The sequence below is a fragment of the Sylvia atricapilla genome, chromosome 1 (assembly GCF_009819655.1).
Source record: "Sylvia atricapilla isolate bSylAtr1 chromosome 1, bSylAtr1.pri, whole genome shotgun sequence".
In the NCBI taxonomy this organism is placed as follows: domain Eukaryota; kingdom Metazoa; phylum Chordata; class Aves; order Passeriformes; family Sylviidae; genus Sylvia; species Sylvia atricapilla.
In genome coordinates, this window is record NC_089140.1 from 66,984,574 (window position 1) to 67,009,858 (window position 25,285).

At 46.7% G+C, this 25,285-nt stretch overlaps 1 long non-coding RNA gene across 1 annotated transcript; it reads right to left on the reverse strand.

The window, feature by feature from the left end:
- Positions 1-7,462: 7,462 nt before the first annotated feature.
- Positions 7,463-14,879, reverse strand: LOC136364902 (uncharacterized). The gene is made up of 2 exons (XR_010744231.1): positions 14,660-14,879; positions 7,463-8,809 (listed from the first exon to the last, which is right to left on the reverse strand). It is a non-coding gene; the product is annotated as an uncharacterized lncRNA (long non-coding RNA).
- Between the last annotated feature and the right edge of the window lie 10,406 nt (positions 14,880-25,285).

Here is a 25,285-nt window from a genome sequence, read left to right on the forward strand (position 1 = left end):
CTTCTGAAGGGCTGTTGTTAATTACTGTAAGGAGATCAGGCAGGTCTATCCTGTAACCAGGGCTACAGGATAGCAGGCTGTGTGGTGACCCTGAGACATCAGGGGTTGCTTTGACTCATCCACATGCTGGGCAGGAAGGAGAGGACAATGGAGAAAGGGCTTCCCAGGCTAGGGCCTGAACTGCAGCCTGTTTGAAAGATGCCAAAGCCTGCTTGCTGTGGACACACAGAGGCCTAATCCTGTGGGCATCCTTGCCGTGCCATAGCCACGGGCAGGGTGAGGGGCCATGCCAGTGCACAAGCTGTTCCTTCATCTCTTGCAGTTTGTCCTGCAGGCTGGCTCATTCCTCCTGGACATATTGTTGCTTGCTGGCCCTAGATGCATCTCCCCGCTCAAAGCCTATGGGGTTAAATGTGCGAGAAGGGTGTTGCCAGCAAAAGGGAAACCCACCTGTGGAGCTCCTTGGGAAAGTCCTCTCTGCTGAGGAGTTCAGCAGTGAAGCAGCACTGAAACCGACTCATATTTCCCTAGGTAACACCCAGCCCTGGGGAAAATCTCCCAGGAGATCACCCTCAAACACACACACACACATACAGCCCTCATCCCAAAGCTCTGCCCTTCCGCTTGCCACCCAAGAGCAGACGATTATTAGGCATGAAGGTTTCTTTCATTGAAATCTGACCTGTTTGGGGTAGATGTCTTCTTCTGGAATCATTACTGTAGCTCCCCCTTTTCAGAGAGAAGTAGATGCATGATATATTTGACATCTGCTTTGGGATGAGTAGCATCTTCAATATATCTGTTTCTCAAGTGAATCTGACATTTTTGTATTGCCAGATGAATTCCTTCCCCTCAGTCAGCCACCTCTCTCATCTATGTAGCTTTCATTGCCATTCCACCCCTGAAGTACCCACACTCATTTTCATCATCTTTCCTCTCTTTTTATCACTTTGGTTTTGAAGGCCTCAGCTATGGGTCATTCCTTCCCATCCATGTGGTCCTTAATTTTCCTGTACAGTGCCCCATGGTATAATTCTCTCCTCTCATCTCCTTGGAACCTGTGTCTCTCCATGATGCTGTGTCTTTCTGCATATTTTCTCTGGCATAATGTATCACAATTCCCAGTCTTCCTACACACAGAGTTTTGCAGTCTCTCCTTCCCATATCCTCTCTTTACTCCTCTCTCTTCCTCTGGGCCATGGCTTGCTGCCTTTTTGTTGAACTCCATTCTTTGGGAAAATGGAGCTGGCCCAAGCTCTGCCTGCACAGCAGGCTCCAGCACAACCATTAACATTGCCATTACCTTGTTTACCTCCCAGCCAGCCAGCAGCCAACTACTAGTGGTCAGATCTTCATGGACAGAAGGAGCTTTATTGGAATGATACTTCACTGATGTAAATTGTCATGTTAGAAGGGAAAACAGGCCTTGGAATGCTCGCTCTGACACTCTGCAGTCAGTTCACCTCCCTGGGATTCACCAGGCTTTCTTCTCCCTGTGTTCCACACTGCAGCCCAGACCAGGCACAGCAGTACCCATTGCATGTCCTCAGTTGTTGATCAAGCACAAGACTACTCAGGGCTCTTTTTCCAGCAGCTGCTGAGTGCAGGGGTCCTTTTATAACCTTATATCCACCACAGAGAGCTAGCTGCAGGGTAGGTAAACCGACACCCTGCTGTGAAACCCTGGAGTATGATGCACAGTGGGGAGCTCAGCTGGGAGCTCAACAAGTTTGTGGCCTGTTCTCCCATCTAGTGTTGGACTTGTTCATCTAGGGGTGGGCCTTTCTTTAAAGTAGCCCCCTGCCCCCATGCCACAATGAACTCTTTATCTTCTGCTGCTTCAGATCCAGGCGACGGAAACTGCTGGGAGAGAGAAGAATTCAGGCTGCAGGCTGTTTTCCCTTGTGGCTGAGGGGATGCTGTGTTTATTACCTCTTTCCCTGAGAAAACACAATTCCCCAGGGTGACTGCACTCTGACACTGTCCCACTGTTTTAACAGTGGCTGAGAGATGCTCTTTTAGCTCTTGGTCAGTATTCAGGTCATTTTAGTCACGAGGTACAACAGAGCAAGGAGCTGTACAGGTCCAAGAAAACTTTCTGGGGTAGATGGCAGTGTTTGGAAAGAGGGTGTTTCCCTAGGCATCACCTCAGAGATGACTGTAATTTTTTTTCAGATTTAATCATGGTACCACTGGCAGCACTGACACAGACTAAGTCTCAGCATGATAAGCTCAAAGCTCAAAAGTCTGCACGCACAGACTTTTGCTGGTTTACATCCAGGCCAGAAAAGACAGTGCCTGTTAATTCTTCCTGCCACAGGAGATATTGTGAAGGTCTACAAGCAGCCTCTGCAGAGCCAGAGCTGGCAGCAAGTACACTTGGGACATCAGTCCTGTGGCTCTCAGCTTGAGGCTGCCAGCACAGGGGTGTTTCTGAAAGTGGGGCACCAGGCTGCAGTCTTCCACAGCTGCCCTGCTCTCAAACACACACAGGCATCTGCGGGAGAGGGGAGGTACCCCTCTGGCTCAGGCATCAGCCGGATGGCAAGCGTGCTTTTGACCAAGAGGAAAGGAATGCAGCATCTCCCTGTGACTGAGAAAGCTCGGGTGGTTTTGCACATAGGAAGCTCTTTAAATGTGTTTCCTCCCACAGCCTGGCCTTTTGTTTTTCAGCCATGCTTGATGCTGGTGTTGGAAAGCTGAACTCCCCAAAAGTGAACTTCCTCTCCTACTATAAACTGACCCTTGGGGTTGCTATAGCGACTGCAGAGCGGCCAGCGGGCTGTGTAAACACTCCCTCCCGCTTCCCATCACACTGGGCCTGAAAGGCTGAGCCACTGGATGTGCACAGCAACCTGGATTATGCAGGCGGTTGTGAAATGCAAACCCAACAATTTCTCTGCTTCCTCCCTGCTTCCCCCGCGGGGAGGCAAACCCAGCAGGCTGGTAGCAGGCATAAACACGCTCGTCCTGACGAATTTGGGCACATGGTGTGGTACCGCAGAAACCAAATCCAGACACTTACCTGGGGAGCTTGAGCAAGATGTGGAAATACATGGTGCAACTGGATCCTCTGCAACATCTGATTCCCCTGGCCTCACTAACTGTGGAGTTTCCAGCTGTGTGGGGGGAGCAGTTTGATACACACTGTCACAACTCCTTCTATGTAATTAATTGCAACAATCGACCGAGTGTGAAATCCATCAATTTCTGTGTCCTCTGTTGCTCACTTTGATGTCAGCTGCACCTCTTTCATTTTCTTCTTTCTTCTTCTTCTTTTTTTTTTTTTTTTTTTAAATGTATTTCATTAAAGTCCCTGACTCTCTGAGTCACTCTCCAAACATTGATGTTCGTGTCTGTATCCATCCCTTAAAAACCAGGTCAGATATTTCAGCAGCCTGAGCGACACACTAATGCATGTGGGAAGGTGTTTCCCAAGCACAGTGGGATATGCATCCCCCTCCAGCTGCTGCAGATGTTCTTCCAAAATGGCAGGTACTGCCTAGCCAGGGATTTTGTGAGAGGCAAAGCTAAACCACCTTACCAAAAGGAGATATTCAGCTCTGTTCCCATGGCATTGTAATGCATCTTGCTGGGTTGTCTTCAAGAAATAAAGTTGCTGTCCCACCACAACACACCTGTGACTGCTTGAAAAAGCACAAAGCACATCATCTCAAAGGTGTGCAAAATTAATCCCCTGCTCCAATGCCATCTGGAGCGGCCACTCAGAAGTACCAGGTATCCTGCAAAACACCCATCTCTGCCAGCTGCCAATACACACTTTCGTTTCACTGTTAAGAGACTTCCTGGCACAAGGATGGATGGATTTAAGCGATCCCATCTTTATGTGTGCTGGGTGTCACTGACCAAGCTGATCGATATGTACCTTTGATCAGACACCTGATACAATCACAAGCTGCCCGGGAATTCCCTGAATTTCCATCCTTTCTGCCACATCAGAGAGCATACACAGCCTCTGTTAAGCAAGGTACTGGCAAAGGTGGAAGAGAAGGAGATTTCTGGGAGAGTGCTTGTCTGTAATCCTAAAATGTCCCTCTAATCCCAGCCTGTGACTCAGAGCTGGGGGGATGCAGAGGGTCGATGTGGTCTGCTCACCCACTGCAGTGAGTCATTACACCCCAAAGAGAAAAGGAGCCTTAAAGCCTTGCTCTGATTGCTGTGAATGAGGGCAAGGGGACATGTTGCACAAAGTGTGCTAAATCAAGGGCAATTCTGATATGCAGTTTGTTACAATACTCAGTCCCTATAGTGTCTCACTTAACAGATGGCAGGAGCTGAATCTGATTAAACAGGGTTTTCTGAATCATTCCCAGAGACAACTGAGAGGCAGGCAGAGGCATAAAGCAACACACAGCTCTGAGAGCCTTCTAGATCTCAGTGGGTTTGCACTTCTCCATTCACTCAGTGCCTGCCTTATTACAGCATCTAAAAATAAATCAGCTGAATTAGTTGGTGTGAGTACATGGTCTTTCCTGCTCCTGTCAAAGGAGTGCCCCAGTGTCTAGCAGTGCTGCCAGCCTGGTTGCATTCAATGCAGAAAATGTGGTGAGTTTGGTAATGTGATGACACTGATGCTCCCATTTTCCCTGAAACGAATGTCACAAAAATAAACAGCCTGCAAATCCCATATTCAGGTAGGGGTTTAGAAAGTGTGAAGTGGGGCACATGCATCTGTGAAATAGCTGGGGGGAAGGGAGGCAGGAGGAAGGAGGAAAGGCAAAGCAGAACTACTTTAGCAATTCTGGGAGCTCAAAGATCACTGGTCAGGTGAGTTTACAGTTTTTCTTCAGCAAGGATCTTAAACCAGATTCACCCTGATGAGGGATGGGACAGCCTCAATCAATGCAGCATCTGAATTATGTTCACAGAAGCAGTTAAAAACCTGGCTGCTTTAAAAGTTATCAAAACCTCTGCAAACTGGGGCTTTTTTTTTTTTTTTTTTTTTTTCTCTTCATATTTTGATGATTCTTCTTGTGAGGGAGGCCAGCTTTGTAGGCCCCATTTAGTTCTCCAAGCCTGGCTGCCCAGTGCCAGGGCTGCATCTCAGCCGAATGCCTGGCATGGCAGGGAGCACAGGCAGGCACCGCTTGAAGTCACTAGTGGTCTTGGTGTTACAGCACCAAGGAAATCTTGAAGGAAGACAGTGCAAATCTTTTGATTTCTTTAAAATATTTTCTTGCAGCTGGCTCCAAGCCAGCTGTAAATGGCCCAGCGATGCCCTTTCCAGATGTGTACTAACACTGTGGCAGTCCAGGGAAGCTGAAAATTGCTGGGGGAGGGAGAGGGGGAGGACTATTAACCTGGTTCAGCTGAAAAATGAGGGGAGGTTTGTGAGGCTTCTGCGAGGTTTCCCTGCTGCAGGGAGCATGTTTTCAGAGGTGCCTCTGGCTGTGGATTGTGAGTGGTCGGCCAGCACTGCGGTCGGCTGCTGCTGCCTCCCAAAGCCACAGCAGCATTGTTGAGCTGCAGACGTGCAGAACAGCTCACACCAAGGCTGCACTCTCACAGGTGATCTTTTGGTCTGTACATTTTCCAGCAGAGCTGGCAGCTGCTCCTGCAGTGTGCATGCTTCGTTGGCTGTCCAAAGAAGGAACTGGGCGGGCATTGATCCAGCTGAGGCGGTTTCGAGGAGTGAAGGCAGGAAGGAAAATTACCAACTTTGACATATGTTGCTCCCTGCAGGTCTCTCTTATTATAGCCTGGCGGGATGTCAAGGTGCACAGACACGACCCAGAGCTGTGACACACAATGGCTGCTTCGCCTCCTGTCCCACCCCTTTCACACAGGCAGGAGTGGCAAAACCATTTCTGGCATACCAGGAAATCCTGGTTCTCGCTATTATCAAGAAGGGAGCGTGCAGTTATACAACCTCGAGCTGCCATCAGCAGGACCTGTGGGAGGGAGGGGGGGAATAGTTCACTTGGAAAGGAATGCTGCAGTGTAGGGCAGTGGTTTTGACATGCTGGAGTGAAACTTGGCATAAAGGAATAGAGGGAATTCGTTTGCAAGGTAGACGTGGCACTTGAGCAAGAGGATAAATGAAATGGCAGTAGAAATCTTGAGAGATCTTAAGAGGTGGCTGGTTAGCACAGGGCATGTATCTGCAACCCTTTGTGCAGTTTTCACTGTGCTGGGTGTCCACATCTTTCTAAAAATTAGTATTTACCTGACCTCCTGGCTCTTTCATCTTGCCAGCACATGAGAGAAGCCAGCTGTGTGCACAGGCCCCCAACTTGACAAGAGATGAAGACTCAGGGTGCAGTGGCCTGAAGTGTTTGTCAGCCCTTTCTGATGGCAGAAATCTACTTTTCCAAGAATATTTGTCCACTCTAGTGTGCCAGGAGGAATGTAGTGTGGCCTAACAGCCATACAGAATGATGGCAAATATTTGTTCCTGGTAAAAATTTGCTTGCTACATGTCTTCATTTGCAGCATATCTCATGTCTTGGAGCAGTGTCCTTCTTAAATATCACTCTGAAAGGGCTGAGTCTTAAGGAAAGCACTTAGGTGGAAAGGCTGGGAGAAATACACATATGCATCAAGAAGCACTAGGTGTGCATTGGATGAACACCTTTCGTTACCTCTCCTGACAAGTCCCTGCCAAGGCCTTGACATCTAAACAAGGATGTTTAACCTCCCTCTTCACGGTTTCTTTCTGCTGGGGCAAGTTCTCCATTGCTGGCTTTCATGCTGTGCTTTCAGCCGTTGTTTTTGTAGTCTGTCAGCACAACCTTGAGAGAAAGGACTTTGGCTGCGAGCTGAACACACAGTACCAGCTGTACTGATTTACATCTCCTGGTATGTAGCTGTGGACTTTCACACTGTGCCTTCTTCGCCTCCCCCAGTTTTCTCCCCACAGTTTTTGCTCTTTGTGGTGGAACTTGCTTGGCCATGAGGAGCAGCAGATTTAGCCCCCTGCAGCCCTGCTGCCAGGAGAGGAGCCCCTTGGCAGGATGCAACCAGCCATGTGGGATGAGGGGCTGAAGGCACTGGAGGATGTTATGACAAACTTTAGGATGACTGAGGGAAGCTGGAATGTATGAGTGGATCAGAGAAGAGGAGGAAATGAGCGGAAAAGGGAGATACTGTGTGATAGATGGGAAGGAGAGCAGAAGGGCAGCATAAAATCACACAGGGGATGGGCAGGATTTGAGGAACAGGGGCAATAAAAGGTGAGGGAGTGTTATAAGTACCTAACTCTCAGGAGCTTGTAAAAGACTGGATCTGAACTGTATTTTCAAAGGAAAAGAGACCCAAAAGAAACTTAGTGATTTTTTTTTTTTTGGGGGGGGGGGGGGGGGATAGTGAAATAATTAGGTTGTTGCACCATGGTGGTGTGTGGTGTTTTTTTTTTTTGGTGTATGTGTGTGTGTGTGTGTGTGTTTGGTGTTTTTGTTTGTTTGTTTGTTTTTGTTTTTGGTTTTTTTTTTGGGGGGGTTGGTTTGTTTTTGGTTTTTTTTTTTTTTACACCAAACCAAAAGTACCATATTTTGCACTTTTGTCACATGCTTTGCTGACCTGTCCTTTTCTCCTTTCTGTGACTTTGGCAAGGAGAGGTGCAAAGCACAGACTTCTTCTCTTCCTTAGCAGGGGTTTTACCCTGACCTTTTCACCCATGTAATGCAATGTTGCTACCTGGCAGTTATGATGCTCTTTAACCTTAAACAAAGGTTCACATGAAACAGAGGCCTTTTGTGTGAACAGAGGGAAATAAGATGAAGAAATTGGGTAATGCCAGAATAATAGCATGCCTGGAACAAAGGCTTGGAAGGGTAAGTGGGAAGGGGATGCTCCAGCTTCCTTCTCAAACATCCTCTGGGTGCTGGGACATGATCCAGAAAGTCCTCATTGTCCTAGTTTCACACAGATGTAAGGCCTCTTCATCCCGTCACATGGCCTGCAAATACCGGTCACCACCAACTCCTTTCACCTGCTTCTCTTTTGCATGCCTTGGAAAAGGGTGTAAAATGGTATTTCTACAGTGTCTCCTCTTTTGCTGCTGTTTGTCCTTCCAAAGTCTACCTAGCACACCTATTTTCTCTGGCAGCACTTTTATTTGCATCTCAGGGGACTTGTAAGAATTAGGGTCAGCTTGACATGAGAGGAGTACTGTATAGAGATATTTACAGCTGTTTGCAAGGCTTGTGTTGAGTATGAAACCAGCAGCAATTAGGATCCAGGCCAGTGCCTTCAGTGAATAATGGTCTTGGTTACTTGGAAATATCAGATGGCTTCAGCTTTATGCAGTTGCTATGAGGAAAAGAAGTTAAGTAAACAAAGAAAAAGAATAAGAGGAGGGAGTGGTTTTTTTTTTTTTTTTTTTATTGGCATAGTCAAGAAGGACAGTCAAAAAGGAGGAAGAAACTGGAAAACAATACCGTGGGTCTTCTCTTGCAGCCCAGAGCACAGAACATTTTCTTTGTGTTCCTACATGTCCAATATCCTTTGCCATGAGCACTTTTGGTTCCTGTCCCTCAGAGACCTTTCTTGGAGGCCAGTGTTGTTTATTTGGGTGCTTTGGTCTTAGGATGCCTAAAATATGACCCTGTTTGCCACAGAATCCTGACACTTCATCCCTGTGAAGCACCTTCACATCTCATGGCCTCCATGGCAGTAGTACTCAGCAGCATATCCCTGGGGCCAGCACTCAGCAGTTGTCCGTCTTTTGTAAGATGTGTCCAAACAGTCCACTTGGTTTCCTCTGGAGGTCTGAAGATGGGGGATCCTGAGAAGAGATTATTTCTGGAGGTTATCCAGAGCCACAACACTGCAGAGATGCCTTCCTTTGCTATAGATAAAAGAGAAATGCTTTCAAATTCCTGGAAATAGTTTAATTTTGTGTTTCCTTGGATAAATAAGATAACATGAGGGAACTGATTATATTTCTTAGTGTCCAGCTGTGGGAACAGCCTATTGGCCAGCTATTGGCCACCTTTGCCAGACTGGCCTCGGAGTCTGTAGTATTTTGTTCTTCTCCTCCTACTGACAGTGTGAGTCTCACCTGGACCTAAGTGCCTCTGGGATTTTTGGGCTCATCTTTCTTTTCTGGTGCAGACTAGCCCTGAGCACAGAGACAGGCACAAGCCTTTCTCAGCATGACACTGTTGAGAAATGAAGCAAGACTGGTTTTGTACCCCAGAAGAATCCCTCTGAAGACTCTGAGGTGAGGCAGAACTCCTTGCATCTCATTTTCCCTGCCCTTAGCAGGGGTTGGTGCCTCTCACAGTGTTCTCCACAGTGGCCCACATTTCCCCCTGGAGATGCTGCTTGTAATGAGATCAAGATGGAGGGACAGTCTTTTAGCAACCCTTCAGCCTGCTCTAGCAAAGGAGGAGGGCTGCCAGTGCATCTGTCAGTGGGACAAGATCTGGGTAGTCTTGCCTTCTAGCAATGATGGAGCCAGTACTTCCAGACCAGTGTACTCTCGCTTGTGATGACACAAAAAAATCCTTGGCTCCTTGCAGGCTGCTGGCACACACAGCTTGCTAGAACACTGGCAAGTTTTTAAGGTTTTGTCAGATGGGAACAGTGGTGGAGAAAAGAAAAGTGAAACCAGATGTTTTTCCTTACAGTTGCTTCATATTCATATGAGGGAGGAGAAGAGAAGCCATAAAAATGTCATAACCCTTGATCCCTGAGGCTCAGCATTATAGTATGCAAAAGCCAGTGCTATAAATCCACATCTCTGCCTCAGCAGCTGAGGGTCCTGACTGCACAAGGCCGTTGCAATAGCTGAGGGGGAAGAATCTTCAGATTTGTCAGCAAATGGAGGAAACTGGAGGAAAAAGCCTTTGAGAAGTTAACACTGATAGGCTACTTTTATGGAATCAGTTATTTTTTCGGATTTCTCTGGGGATGCATCAGTGCCAAGTCCTGAGGCTGACCAGCAGGCTTAGAAATTTGGGCTGCGTTTGCACGGCAGTCTATGCCACTGTGCCAAGGGAGTGAACTTCATCCTCCCCAGAACACGCTCAGCTGCCAGCACAGCCAGGGCAGCACAGCACTGGGGTGAGGACCTGCTGCCAGGGCATTCACCTGACTTTCCAGACAGGGTTTTGCAGCTCTTGCTGCCCTGTGCCACGGCAGCTACACCTCCCTGACACCTCTCACACATGACCTGGGTACTGCTGCACCGCAGTGTAGTGCCAGCAGCACGGAGAAGGAGTTCTGATCAGAGGGTCCAGCTGGCACCAGAGGAGAGCTGCTAGGAAAAGTCTGACTCCAGTCCTACCCTTTTTGTATAGGAGAAGCTGCTTGTGGTAATCATAAAACAACTACAAGGAGTGCCAGGCAGCCTTGTTCCAGGGAAATGTGAGCTTGAGTGAGCACAAAGATGGAGGAGAGGAAGTGAAAGTTGTGTGCACACAGGCCTTGAGCCAAACAAGGATTTTTACAGAAAGCAGCCAGGCCTTCTCTGCCCTGTACAACAAGGACTGTGATAACTGGTATTTCTGCTTGATATTTCTTGATATTTCCATGCTTAGTTTCTGCCTATCTGTTTACAGAGGGAAAAGGCTTTCCATGATCTGATGCAGACTTTATGGAGTGGCAGGTGACTTCAGCCTTACAGGGCCTAGCTTGGGAGGTCATTTCAGCCACAAGCCTGGATTCTGAATCTGAATTTCCCTGCAAGATCAAAAGTGACTAGGTTTAGCCCCATTTTTTGTGAATAAACTGTGTTACTTGCCATAGGATTCAAGTAGTTTGCTGTGCTAGTTAGTATATAGTTATAGCTCTACTTGTACTAATGGGTGACCAAGAGCAAAACCAGCATGAAAAATGGGGAATGCACAGACAGGCCTATGGCCTTGGACTTATAAGACCTTGTTTTCAGCCAAAGACTCCTGTGGGTTCTGAGGTCAAATAATGTAAACCATTCCTGGAGCCTTCTGCCCTTTTTCAGAAGAAGTGAGCAGCCCTTTGTAATCTATAGGGGCCTGAGACTGCACACTGTTCAGGTATTATGACAGTGTGGCCCAATTGGTTAGAATGATTTTTAAAAATATTTCATGGAATAACTGCAGGTGTGGGTGTTTGGTTTTTTTTTTTTTTTTTTTTTTTTTTTTTTTTTTTTTTTTTTTTTTTTTTTTTCCCAACATGTTTTATTCACACGGTGACTAAAAGTTTAGTCTTTTTGGAATAGGAATTGCAGACATTTTACCTCACTGCCTTCTTTCTCTTCTCCATCTGCCTGGCACTGCTGTTGCACTGCTTTGCTAAAATTGGCATCCTGGGCACCCTGGTGCTCTACAGCTGTTACAGCTATCAGAAATAGGTTAGTCTGAGGGCAGTTGTGCTTGCATGAACTTTGTATTGACTGGGATGCTCTCAGACAGACAGAGTTCTTCTGGTCCTTTGTCCCTAATCATGTTTTCTAGGCTTCTTGTCTATCTCACACCTCTCTTCCAGACTTTTTCCAGTTGGTTGGTGTTGAAGAATTGCCTCCAAAACCAGAAAGCAGTCCAGCTCCAGCCTGGATAGTCCTGGATGGAATAATTACTTCACTCGTCCTGAGGGTTTTTCTCCTGTTTATACATCCAGCATGTTGTTTGCCTTTTTCCTAATGGTGTTCACTGTTCACTGACTTTCTGCATATGACCCTGATCTTTCTCTGCAGAATGTGTACTGAGACAGTGGTGTCACAATCCTGGATCTGGGAACTGATATATTTCCCATAGCATATAGTGCTGTGCCACTTGAAATTGTATCTGTGACCATTTCTTTATTTTTTTCCTTTGGTTAATGGAAAGAAACTTTTATTATTGAACTCAAATAGTTGATCAATATTCATTTGAGGGAGGCTGCCTTGGGTGATAGAGTTGTGGTGGGCCAGAGCACTGGGAGTCAGAGGCAGATGGTACTGTCAAGACTGAAATGTAATGGCTGATGTTACAATACTGAGTTGTGAAAATACTAGTTAGCTTTGTCAGGGGATGGGTGTTGCTGACTGGCTTTAAAAGTAATTACAAAAGATTGCCTGGTTGTAGAAATGAACATAAGAATAGTTTTGCATCTCTTTGAGTTAGGGAGTTAGTAATAGCCAGAGGGTGAGGATTTCATGTGCATACCTATCATCTCCTGGCATTTTGCAAAATGACTGAAAACTTCAGCCAGTTTGCGAAATGACAGGTTTCACAACAGAAAACATAATGTATGTGCCTTAGGAGGCTCCTGCAACTGAAACAGAGCATAACTCAACAGCACCTTTGATTGTGCAGTGAGAGATGGAATTAGTCTGAAGAGAGAGGAGTCTGCTGCTTCCACCAGATATTTTCCCTTTTCCTGTAGCAGTTCAGCACTTTGGGGCCATTAGGAAAGGCAGGGTGGCCTTTAGACTTCTGTTAACCTGAAAACTCCTCTAGTACTGCATTCTTTTTGCTCTTGTCAAAAAAACTCCTCCCCCTGCACCCAGCTGCTTCTCCCTGCTTCTTTTACTTTAGTTCAGCACAGCAGAACTTCTCCAGGATTAAAAGCCACTGTCTGCTATGCAAGTGTTGGGAGAGGAGAGTGATTGCTGGGCAACTGATGGGCTGGGGTGAAAGAGTGTTGGGAAAGAGAGCACAATGTTCTTTTCTTTTTATGGAAAGTGATATATTACTATAGACCACAGTAATCCAAGGTCTGCTCTTAGCTACTTCACGATTAGCGAACAGGCCTCACTTGTGCTGTACCAACCCTTTGTGCAGCTGTGGAAGGCACGAGGATGTCAATTTATCTTGATTTGTGCTGTAGGATTGCTTCATAGGGGAGGAAATTTATCATTGGGTTTGGTTTCAGGGTACGTAGATGGACATCATGCTATCTTTTCAGGGAAAGCACAAGTCTCTACTGTGCCAAGCAAGCCACTGGTCCTTGCTGGATCTTCCCTGGCAAATTCCCTCTCTGCTCGGGAGCCTTAACTTGGTCTAAAAGATGGAGCAATCAGCATAGAGTACAAAATGTTTCGCAAACTTTGCCCAGTCTGTCCCCTGTGTCACACCCATTTCAGGGAAAAGAAAAAAATAAGGCTTTTGCTCAGCCATATAAATTATTGAACTTATTATTTGCATGGCAGCTCAAACTTTGTGAAAAATGGAATCTAGTTCTGCAACAGAGACCACAAAGTCTGTGTAGGTAAAAACCACAAAAAGATGAAAAAAGATGTAGGCAAGCACATCCTTTGAGAACAAATGTGTAGACTCTTAAAATTCCTTCTACCACCATCCTGATCCAGAGAAAAATGAATTTATCTTCCAAACTGCAAGGATCAGAGAAGCAAACAAGCAGTGAGTACAAAAGTGGTATTCTTACTGGTTTCTTATGCAAGGTCAGGTTTGTGTTGAAGAATGAAGCTCTTGTCTCTGAGGTGTGATGAAAAAATACGGAATAATGTGACTTGTGACAAAATCATGAGACCTGCCCAACTGTTTCTCAGACCAGTGCCCAGGTGCACCTATTCTCCTTCTTTATCCAGCATACCAGCCCCCTGCTGCATGGAGCCATGCTCCCCAGGGACCAGGCTGCTCTGAAATTGTTGCAAGGCAGCACATACTGGCTGGTCTAGTCAGTACAGGTCAAAGCAGGGGAGAGGGAGCAACATGGCCTTCAGCAAAAACCAGTTCAGGGACCCGGAGAACTGGCTGCCTTTGTGAGAGCAGGCTGAAGGGCTGGCTGCTGTGTCCCTGCTGCGATCGCTCCCTGCCTGACCCTGCTGGGCTGCAGCTAGCTCAAGTATGCCAGGCACACCGATTGCAATGTGGAGATCCCTGTGAGCAAGCCAGAGGAGAAAATAGCTGGGCAGATGGTGCTATATTAAGGGGAGAGCATCTCAGAGCTGTCTGCTGGGATTCTCCAGGCACAAGGGTCCGTCTTGGCCTCACTTGCTCTCTGCCTTCCCCGGCACCTCCTCTTCTTCTATCCCTTCGTCTTCCCCTCACCGAGGAAGCTGTGGGGTAATGCAAAGCCCAAGGAGTGCTACCTCCAGCTGGAATCTCGGGGAAGATGAATCCTGGGTGTATGAAGTTGTGCCCCATCTGTTTCAAGCTAGCTGGAGGCCCCTCTATTCCCACGCTCTGGTCCAGCTCTGTGTTCTGACACCAAGTCCCAGGGCAGGACCCAAGTGGCAGCTTTTCATAGGGATGGGCTGGCATGAGCAAGGGAGGGCTTCCTAATCTTCTCTGTCAGCAATCAGCTTTCTTCTCTTCAGACTCCACAGGGGAAGGACTTGCAGCAGCATGTTTTTCTTCTTCCTCTCCCAGGCTCAGCTCATCTCCTTTCCCCCCTCCCACCGCTCCCAGCCAGTACCAGCCCGGCTCCTCATTCCTGCCAGTTGTCTCTGTCTCCCTCCTAGCTCTCCCCTCCGTTCCCAGCTAAGCTCCAGTGAGCAGGGCAGCAGGCAGGGGCGGGAGGGGAGGACAGTGACAAGACACAGCTGCTGGCCGCGCTCAGCAGCTCTGAGAGTGGCCCCTAGTGCCCAGCAGCAGAGTGCATTGGGCACGGATGGCCACACGGCGGGACACCGGCCTCCCCTCGGGAGGTCAGTGCCCGCTCCCTGGGGTCACCTTCTGTAAACGGAGCACAGAAAACAAATAGGAGAAGTGAAACACAAGGGTTGATTATTCAACTGAAGAGCCTGAAGATTTGTGGCTTTTTTCTTTACCTTTAAATGCTTTTGGTGGCACTAAGGCCATTTCCTGGTGCAAGGAGGTCTCCAGGAGGCTGGGCAGAAGTTCCCTTGCCCCATTTCCTCCCCAGAACTGTTGGAGAACAAAGTCCATGTGTTGCATGACTTTGAAAACATCCTGATGGATGGCATAAAGACAGCAGCTGAAAGCACACGGAACGGTCATCGTCCTTTATCAGTAGAGGCATCTGGTGTTTGGGAGGCTCAGAAAGGAATGGAGCTGTGTGGTCAGATGTGATATGGGCTCTAGTGTGGCGCATCTGGGCTGTGACTGGGATCCTTAGCTGGTCACTACAGGAGACTGGAGTACAGAAAAGCCCTGGAGTTGCTCTAATTAATGGGTTTTCAGAATCTTGCACATACAGAGATCAAAATGTCTCCTTTAAGCAGTCAGGATGTGGAAGGATTAAAGATAGAAATACTGGGATTGATTGTCATGGGTATCAAAGGGGATGCTGGGAGATAAAGGAGCACAGCAGCTGCACAGGAACAGTAATACAAGCACTCAGAGATGCTGCAAAAAACATGTGGGACAGTGGCCATAATTTGCTTTCTATAGGACACATTTTACTTGGTTAGTTCTTCTGTTGTAAGGATAATTTTACCACCTGTGAATGGTTTTTATGACAGTCCTGTTCCATGCAGGCCTTTCACAATATTTTGTTCCGTATTAATCTTGGTTAATATGTTTAATAGGTTTTTAAAGTGTGAGATTGTCACAGGAAGACTTTTGGATTTTTCCATCTCCTGAACTTATAAAAAAATCTTTGTCCACAGCATTGCTCCAAAGTATTTTTTCCTAGTTGTTAAAATATGATGCTCCTGGGTTTATATCATGTGCTTCCCTGTCTCATTGTTACCCAAGTGGTATTTTGCCCCAGCATATCGTGGTCTTCTCAGAACTTAGTTTGTTATTCCGGATGACTCTGCATCCATGAGGAAGGAAGGCAGGCAAGGTCCCCAGCTGCCTGATGCAGAGCTCTGGTGCTCAAGAGAGGGAAATACTAATTCTGTTGTAGAAAGCAATGTGACATGCCATGTGCACAATGAGGGGTAGTTATGGTCATTCATGTTCAAAAAGATTGATTCATGCTGGAACAGGTGCAAAGAAAGGCAGCAGGAGGATTAGCATGTTGGAGAGCTGAGGTTATAAAAGTAGACTGAAAGAGTCTGGCTTATTTAGTCCAGCACCACAAAGGCTGAGAGAGGGATATGATCGCTCTCTATAAATACATCCTGGAGGCTAATGCTAAGGAGGAAGAGGAGCTATTTCAGTTAAAGGACAATGCTGACACAAAGGCAAATGGCCATCATAAACCTGGCACGCAGAAACCGAGATGGGAAGTGGGGTCGATGTCAGGCATTGCTGCTGGCAGGCTGTGGGCAGGGGGCTCGGGCAGCTCTTGGGAAGGGTGCATGGCTGTCACTGCCTGTGCAAGGAGACAGGGCACAGCAGCCGTGGCCTTGCCAGGTCGCGCAGGAGACATCTGCCCAAGCCCGTTCTGTGCCGTGCTGGGCAGGATGCCCAGCGGACCAAAGCTCCGCTCGGACCCTGAGGGCAGCGCCAGCCCTGAGGTCCCGCCTGGCTGACCAGGGCTCCCTCACAGCCAGAACCCTGTGTCAGCTCCCAGAGCCATCAGCTCTGACCCAAACAACTGGCAGCAGGGCCTGTCTCCGTCTCCGCACAGCCCTGCCCTGCCTGCCTGACAGGAGACGCCTGGGGCTGGCACAGCTGTCGTGGGCAAACCCCCCTGAACCATGTTCGCCCTGCTGGCAGGGCCCTCCTGATCTCTGCTCAGGGCTCTCACCAGCCCACAGGTTACAGCAGCCATAGCAGTCTCAGTTTGCCCTCCTGGAGAGCAAGGAGGCACCATGGAGACAGGGCACCCATTTTGTTTTGTGGCCAGGGGAGGAGAAGTTTCCCCTGTTCTAACCAGGGTAACCTCAGGGCATGTAAGGAGGCAGCTCCCCGGTGGCTGCTGGCTCTGGGGCTGGGGCCCGGGAGTGTGGTTGGCTCCCCAGGGCGGTGCTGCAGCAGCTCAGGGCTCCCCAGGGCCCTGCAGACATTTTGTGCCTGTGCGTGTCTGGCTGCTGGAGTTAGTCCATGGCCGAGGAGCTCTCTGGGTGTGTCTGTCGCTTGAAATCACTGGCATCATGTTGTGCTTCAAGTCTCTGACTTGGGCTTCAGCCCTTGCTACCTCAGTGTTGGCAATGGGAGCAGATGAGTGAGTTGTTCTCAGTGATGAGAGTTGAGTGGCTGCTGCCGTGCGAGGCCAGTTTTGTTTCCACTCCATGCCATATGCTTGCTGAGAGGCTTCACCTTTGGATCAGTGGGATGGAGAGGAGCTGCCAGTGAAACTGTGCCTCATGCTGAAAAGTGCTCAGCAAAGGAGAGAGCCTGCGTCTCCTTCCCAGGCATCTGCTGCTGCTTGCTCTTGGGATGCTGTGCTGGCAGAGTCTTCTGAGCACACCCTGCCTTCAGTGGCCAGGCCACTCACCTGAGGACAGGTGGCATAAGGCAATGGGGATTGTACCTATGTGGCAGGGTCAGCTTTTATTGCTCCTTGCGAAACAAATAAGGTCCGAGTCACAAGTAACTCAGTTCAACCCACAAGTATCAGAGCTCAAGTATTTCGGGCCTTTTGTTTGGGGCTTTCCCTTCCTCCCCATTCTATTTTCATTGCTGGAAGCTGAGGGCAGCCCATGGGATGAATATTTCACTCCAGACTTCCATTCAGCTGTTAAATCAGGATGTTTGCCAGAAATGCAATTCTTTCTTATATCTCCAGGATAATAGCTGGGTAGGATGGTGGATGGCTCATTCAGGATGAGACATTACAACACTTTTATTCCTGGCATAGGATGGCATGTGGCTGTACTGCCTGTGGCAAGGTGCTTGGCTGACTGTGCTTCTTTAAGGAGATTTTTTTTTTCAAGGTAAATATCTTTTGTCTTGTTTTGCCCAGTGAGTTCTGTAGGCTGGGATATCCTGTATCAAAAAGGATCCATCAATGCATGTGTTAGATACCTGCTGCCCTCTAATGGCTGTCGGTCCCCGTGAGCCTCGGGACAGCACGGATTTTGTGCATTCAGTGAAAAATCTGCTTAGTTCAGAACTTTACCCAGTGTTTTTATAGCATGGGACAAATCTCTGGAGAGAAAGTGTGGTGAGCTCTCTTCACGACTCTATGGTTTAATGCACTTCTTCCCTGCACTTGGCGCAAACCCCATCGTTTGCTCCTTGCTTCTGCCCTATTCTGTTCTGCTTTGGCTCCTGTTAGGGAAGTACGTGCCTTTCCTAACAGCTTTAGATGTGATTTAGAGGGTGGACAAAGAATAGCAATAGTGTAGCCCTTGAACTCCATCAGCTTTCTGCAGACCACAGGAGACCTGGTCAGTAAGACACTGCTCTGGACTTTGCCCAAACACCTGGAGAGAGTTCCAACAGTTCTGTTTGTGAAAAGTTTTTCTGTAGTAACGAAGACACATAGCGTCAACTTCTGCTCGCTCACTACTAGACCCGTAATAATGTCTGCTCTGTTTGGAGAAAAATTATCGGTGCCCTGCCTGCCTTGTTGACTTAGAGGGATTACATTTCTTGGGAAGTGGGACCATGCAGTTCCCTGCTGAACGGCTTGCTGCTGATATCAGCGGGCAAGGTACAACATGTTGTTCCCTTGGGAGCATTCCCTGAATCAACACAGGGCTTTTCTCTGAAAAGCTTGGTGCTCATTGAGTGTTGTGGAGTTCTGTTTCTTTCCTCAGAACCAAAATCTTTAAGGCTGCCTGGAGGTAAGCTGATTGGAGCAGCGCTGGGGAAGCAGTAAGATATCTGGAAGGAATTTTGCAGATGAGTTAATGATCAGTGAAGTTTGAAGAATGGTACCGACACAGCCTGCATCTCTTTGCCAAAGAATCTAGCATCCTACTGAGGGCTGGAGTCCATAAGCAACGGGGGAGAATGAAAGATGAATTGCAGTTAAGCACACAAACAGGATCTCTGAGAACACTTGGAAGAAAGTTCCAGGAGCTGGGGCCTGACTTTGTTCACAGCATTCTCTCTTTTGACTTAACTACTTTTGCTAATTTTGATAACAATCTCAGTGAGAATACAGGATCACAACAGTTGTTCCATCACAGTTAATCATCCTCATTGAAATTTTAATGAAAACAGCAAGGCTACAATCTTTGTTATTCTCTTTTCTATTCAGTCTGGAAAGTACAGTTTTAGTGCTCTATTTATGTAATATATTTAAAATCTGGGTTCATACATTTTGGAAGGTGGAGGGGGGTGGTGGGGGGAAAGCCTGGCTTCATTCAAATCAGTGGGAGTTTTGCCATGATTTACATGGGCCAGAATTTCATCCTTGTTTATATAGTTTTGCAGCCAGGCTGAAGAACCCTTAAGATGCCTGGGCCAGAAAAAGAAATCTTGAATCTTAACACTGCTGCGAACAGTTGGGGTAAGAATGCTGGGAAAGTCCCAAGGAAATTGAACTGGCATAGAAGTCATGTTTAGCTGGCCGTGTTTTGGATGCTTTTGTTGTGCTCTCCATCTCCTCTCTCGCTGCCTGAGCTGCGAATGATGAGCTGCAGACCAACCTGATCTGCAGATGGCTGCAGTTCTGACACGTAGCCATCTGCAAAGCCTTCACCAGCAGGGGAATGCCGGGTAGCTTTTTAAGATCAGATAATAGGCTGGTGCAAGACAACCAGAAGTCTGAACATACTTAGTAAGCAATGTTCCTGACTAATGTAGGCAGCAGTCTGTTTAATAGCAATCTGCACTCGGTAGCCAAAGTGTTATGGGATGTGCTTGGATCAGGTTTGGGCACGCACCAAGTTAAAAAACTGCTCTGTTACATGGGTTGCTTTTCCTAAGCTGCCATTATAGGTCAGTGCAACACACTGGACTAGGGGCCATGTGTGAAAAGGATTTCTAGGTCACATCTCTGTTGCTGAGCATTTGCACTCGTGGGGTTTTCAGGTGGTCTTTCTAAATCTAGTAGCACTCATCAGCTTCTAAATTCCTCAGTCTGTGTCTGTACAGCAAAGAGCATGTGCAGCTGTTCATTTCATTTGACAAATCCTACACCTTATGTTCCAGAATCACAGTGAACATACTTAAAATTTCTATTTTGAGTAGAACAGTGCAACCACTAAGTTGCAGCGTAGTTTTTACCTCAGAAACTGCACTGATTTTAGAATGGCAACATCTGTGCACTTCCTTTGTTAAAACACTGGCATGCAAGATGCCTTAGAAACTAAGACGAACATCCACACACATCTGCAACACTCTAAAGTGGTTGTATGATTTCAAACTCATTTTTTTTCCCATGTACCAGCAAGGGCTATTCTGGATTGTTAAAACAGACAACCCTTAAGGTAGAGCTTTGAGCTAAAAATAAGTTGCTCTGTCCAAGCGTCCACATAAGGCTGTGCTATGCTCCATAGCTTATCTGGTCACAGTGACTTCAGAGGGACTACGTTGAAGAATGCAAGGAAAAAATTTGGTCCCAGGCTCTGATCTCAGATCCTCCTGTAGGCCACAGAAGAGTGTAAAGTAATACTGTCCCTCCTTCCCAGAGATTTTCCCTCAGAAGTACAAAGATCTGGTCAAGTTAGGACTAATCCTGGACCCAAACATGATGGCTGAAGAGTTGCTGGACTTGATCCTACAGGCCTCGTACAAAACAAAACAAAACAAAACAAAACAAAACAAAACAAAACAAAAAATGTCCTGCTGACACAGGTTGGATTTTTCCCTGAGGGAGACCTACTAGCTTTGACACTTGGTGAGTAAAAAGTGAAATTGTTGGGGTGGCTTTCCCATTTTCTTCAAATAAAGTTGGTAAAACTCTCACTAAAAGCACTCTCCACACAGAAACAGTTTGGGTTTTTTTCCTAGGCAGAACTCAGCAGAGAGAATTATGTTGAATGTCACTGATATGCTGATGGCTGTAATGAGCTGGACATAAACAGACTAAAGAGACAGCCCACAGGCCTTCCCGTTCCCCTACCAGTGGAAAAGGGATGGGTGAGATTTCCCTGCTGTTGTTCAGCTGCTGGTTAACAGAAGAAGCTGTTCTCTATTTGGGCTTGTGCTGGTTGAGCAGCCCCGTCTGCAGCTGTATCGTGTTTCACACTGTTATGCAACCCCATCCTCCTTGCAAACAATGACAGGAGCAACCTAAATCATGAAACATGAAGACTATAATTAAAGAGGGGAAAGTGCTTATTTGGCATTCGGGTACCCACAGCCAATTCAGATTAGCTGAACTAGCAAATCACTTGGCACAAGCTTAATGAGAATAACATTTGCACTGGACTAAATGATGGTTGTTTTACCCCACTGCCGGCCAAGACAGTAGTGTAACCTGAGTGATGCTGCCATGGCTTGGGCAGTTCTATCTCTTCTTAACAGACAGTGACATTTACACAACAAACAGGAAGAGCCTTTGCAGTCAAAGGCTCTGCCTCAGGTTCTGAAGCCATTAGCACCCAGAGGAACTCCGGCCTAGTATGATGCTTCAGCTCTGTTTCTTATGATTGGAAGTTTGCAGGTGTACAAATCTGACAGGATCTGCTCAAACTATGCCCTGCATTTCCCTGCTGGGTTTGTCCTCCTCATGCTGCTTGGGGAGTTTATGCACCTGCACAGCCTTGTAGCTGCAGTGTAAAGTGGAAGTTGCTGGGCAGGAACTCTGAAACCAAAGAGAGTGTGCAACTGTGCAAAGCCTCTGAAAACTTTGGGAAGTGATTCTGAACCCTCTTCTCCATCCCCTTCTCCCATGTTTTACAGAAAAAAGACCCACAGTTTTTAAGATCTGATATTTCTTTCAGAGTTTTCTTGCTGGAGGTTTTCCTTGGGGAACCCAGATTAGTAGTTTATGGAGGCATTAATAGAACAGAAGCTCTTGAATGTTAAACAAAGAGAGATTTTCATCCAACTGATTGCTAGATATTAGAATTAAATAAGAATTATTTAGGAGTAAAGGCCCTGCTTCCCTTTTAGCTTGCAGCTTTTACGCTGGTGAGCATCTCCAAGCAATTCTGTTGAGTTTTCTGATTTGTGCTGCAGTCATCAGGACTCCAAATGTTCTAAGCAAGCTGAAAAAAAAGGTGAATGTTTTTATGTTGCTGCCTTGGGGACTGTGAAACTATATACCTGCTGGATCTTCAGTTGACCCTAGAGATATTTAGCAGAGGGAGGAAAACAGCTCAAATTTAAAATATAAAATAAGGTGAAGACGAATCAGCAAAGTTTTGAGGATGTTGACTCCACCCACCAGTTTTAATAATGCATTTTCCCCTTTTTCCTGCCATAATCATTCTGTGCACATAGTTAGGATTGTTTTACTGATCACTGAAGGCCAGAAAGGATGCAAGTTACACTGTCACAGTATCAGTGACACACACATCTTACAAATTTATATTGGATATGAAGATAAATGACCTGTGACTTTGGGCAAATAGGTCAACAGTTTATGGAGCGTTCTGCAAAACACTGATGACAAAACACTGAAGCATCTCTACCACTGGTTGCATAGTGAACACTTTCTTGTCCCACAGCTGTCTGGAGCCCTGCATTTTCCCTTCCCACAACTATCCCATCGCAGCCAGAAGCTTATCTATCTGAAGAGTCAGGCAGCTCTTCAAATGGGAAAATGTTGCATGATATTGAATAACAGCTCTATTTCTCCATATGCATACATTTTTCACAGTTAATCTCTCGTTCCTTTGCCTCAGTCTTTGGGAGGATGAGTTCAGGCATCTTCCTACTGAAAATAGCTCTGTGTCACCCAGACAGTAAGCTAAATTTGACATGCAACAGGTTATTCCCCAAAGACATCTTAAAGGCTAGGGTCTCTGTTTGCCAAGAGAGTGCAATATCACATTTTACTGGCTGACATATGAGACATCACTTCTGCCAACACAAGACAGTTCTTGAGCCTGGATGTACCCATGCCCCAGCCTCCTCTCAGAGCCCCACATTCAGACATGCTTCCTAACCTCCTCCAGGTTTTAGGCCCTCATTTGTTTGTACATCCTGGTATGGGAACCTCAGCAGCCCTGGGCAAACTGAGCTCTGCTGTTGCTTATCTTTTCTATATACTTTGGGTGAGGACCATGATGATTTTGCGTGTTAAGAAGTCATTGTACCTGTGTTTAGATTCCTGCTGAGCTGAGCTGTGCTGCAGCAAGTGGTTCATGTTTCTGAATGTGTAGCAGGTGACCAGTGTTACATGCTGATACAGAGGGGCTTATTTACCACGAGGGTAGTTTCTAAGCTGTGAGACCTAACAGAGCCTAGGTGGTGCTGTCTGTGGAAGCAGGAGGGAATTTGGAAACAGAGCTGAAGGTATTCGTTCAGAACTTGCTTGCCTTAGGGTCTGACCCTTGACTGACTTTACCTCACTAGTAGCTCTTACTTTCCCTTTAGGAAGGATGGAAGTGGGAGAAGAAGAGGCTGGAAGCATTATTCCTGCTTCAGGTTCCTGCCTTCTCCTTCATGGAGAGATAAACTAATCTGACTCTCCATGTACAGGAGGTTCTCTGGTTCTAAAGGTACTGTTGCCAGATAATTTTTAAAGAAGTATATTGTTTATTTTTAATTCCTTAGCCATTGGCTTAAGTTCATGGATAACTGTCCCTTTATATATATACATATATATATACATATATATATATATATATACATATACATACTTTTTTTTAAAGCTACTGTGGGAATACTCATAGTTAGGCTGATGCTGAGTGTCAGAACTTGGCTCTCTGAGATACTGCAAGGAGCAGAGGGAGAAAAACTGCCTAGGGATTGCAAAAGAAAGGCTCTTTAGCAGCCCTGTGGTGTTACCCCTGCTAAATTTTCCATGTTTCTCCTGGGAAAACTGTTTTTGTGGATCACACTGCCTTGTTGAATGAAGGACCATTTGGGTATTTGACATTTTTTCAGAAGTCACGTATTTATAAAGTTAGTGGTTGACCTCAAACACTTAATAACTTAAGAAGGTGGAATTGTGTATTATGTTGGTGTATTCTTTTCCTTCCAAGTCCTTCCTTCCTCTAGACTATCAGTGTGTTTTCTACTTTAATTCTGTAATGCCAAAAGCCAGTTGAGATGGGTTGTTCTCTTTCTCAGCTTTTAGTGATTCTAGTCAAATACGAAGAGTTAATCTCTTCTACATATGTTAAAACAAAGGTTTTCTCCTGGCTCAAGTGTTGCTTTGTTGAAGTCTGTCTTTTCTTTACTCTCTCTCCTTTTTGGAATCAAATTTATGGTTGCATCTCCACAGAGTATGAAAGTTTCTTTTTATTATTATTTTAAGTAAAAAATAAAACTGCCGTGGTCTCCCACTTCCTGGATGACATTGGCAACTTTACTTGTGGCTACTGACATTTCAAGAGACCCATCTTATACAGGCAGTCTGTGTTTGGCTAAATTTAGCAAGCTATGGATCAAGTGGCAAGTATGTTCCACCCTGAAACCTATTTTTGGGAGGAACTCAGCATAGGCACCAAGAGGTTAAAAAGTTGTGTGGGGGAGAAGAAATTAAAAAAAAAAAAAAAAGAAAAAAAAAAGACAAGAAGCAAAATATTTTGCAAGAATCGTTGCTATGTTCTGAGCTTTAGCTCTTGAACACTGTGGCTCTGAATCACGTTCACTGGGGAAACAGCTGCAGCTGTTTAAGATGCTACTGCTCCTCAGCTGTTTGTTACCTTCCTTTTGCAGGCTGGAGGCTGAACACAAACCTTCCTCAGCAGTTTAGACTTAATGTTACCCTTTCTAACAGAAGGCAAATAAGAGACCCAGGCATGTACCCCTTTCCCTCAGCAGCACTGGGGAGTGCAGCAGCCCCTTCAAGAGGGGTGGGGTGGGCATGGGTAGTGTAAGCAGCCCCAGCGAGTGTCTGTAATGCATTTGGAAGGGTTTATGTGCACTGTGTGCCTGAGAGTCCTGACTGTACTCTGCTGTCCCTGATCATGAAATATGTTTCTACATATTCGGTTGTGACTGGGTTCGTTAAAAGTGTTTTGGAAAATTGACTTGACTAAATCACAGAGAAACCATGGTGTGGACATGCTGGTCTGTAATTAATTGAAGAGCGCAGTGCTAACCAGATAAAACCCGGTTGTCAGCTCATAGCAGTGCGTTCATATGGATTGGTGCATGTTTATCCCAGCAGTTCAAACCCTGTTTTGATTCAATGGCTTCTAGACACTGTTTATTCCCTCCTATAGAAGTGTAGACTAGCCAAAAGGATTTGTAATGCTGTCCTAGAACAGAGGCGTAGCCCTGTGTGCCCATCCTCTCCCAGCTGCCAAGGCTGCCCTGGGACAGAAGACGCAAAGCAGACTGCCTCTCCGGGAGCGCTGCCAGCGGCTGACTCAAGGTGGAGGCTCCTGGAGACTGGCTCTAATGGGCCAGAGCCGCGCCCGCTCTGGTTCAGGAGCACACCTGGTGCTGTCCGCTTCAGCAGGGCTTGGGAAGACACTGGTGTGTGCCGGCACAGCCCCTCACACCGTGCCTCTGGCTGACCCCGGCTGCAGCCGAACCAGCCCTGTGCGCTCACAAGGCTTTGGGGTCTCGCACTGCCCCAG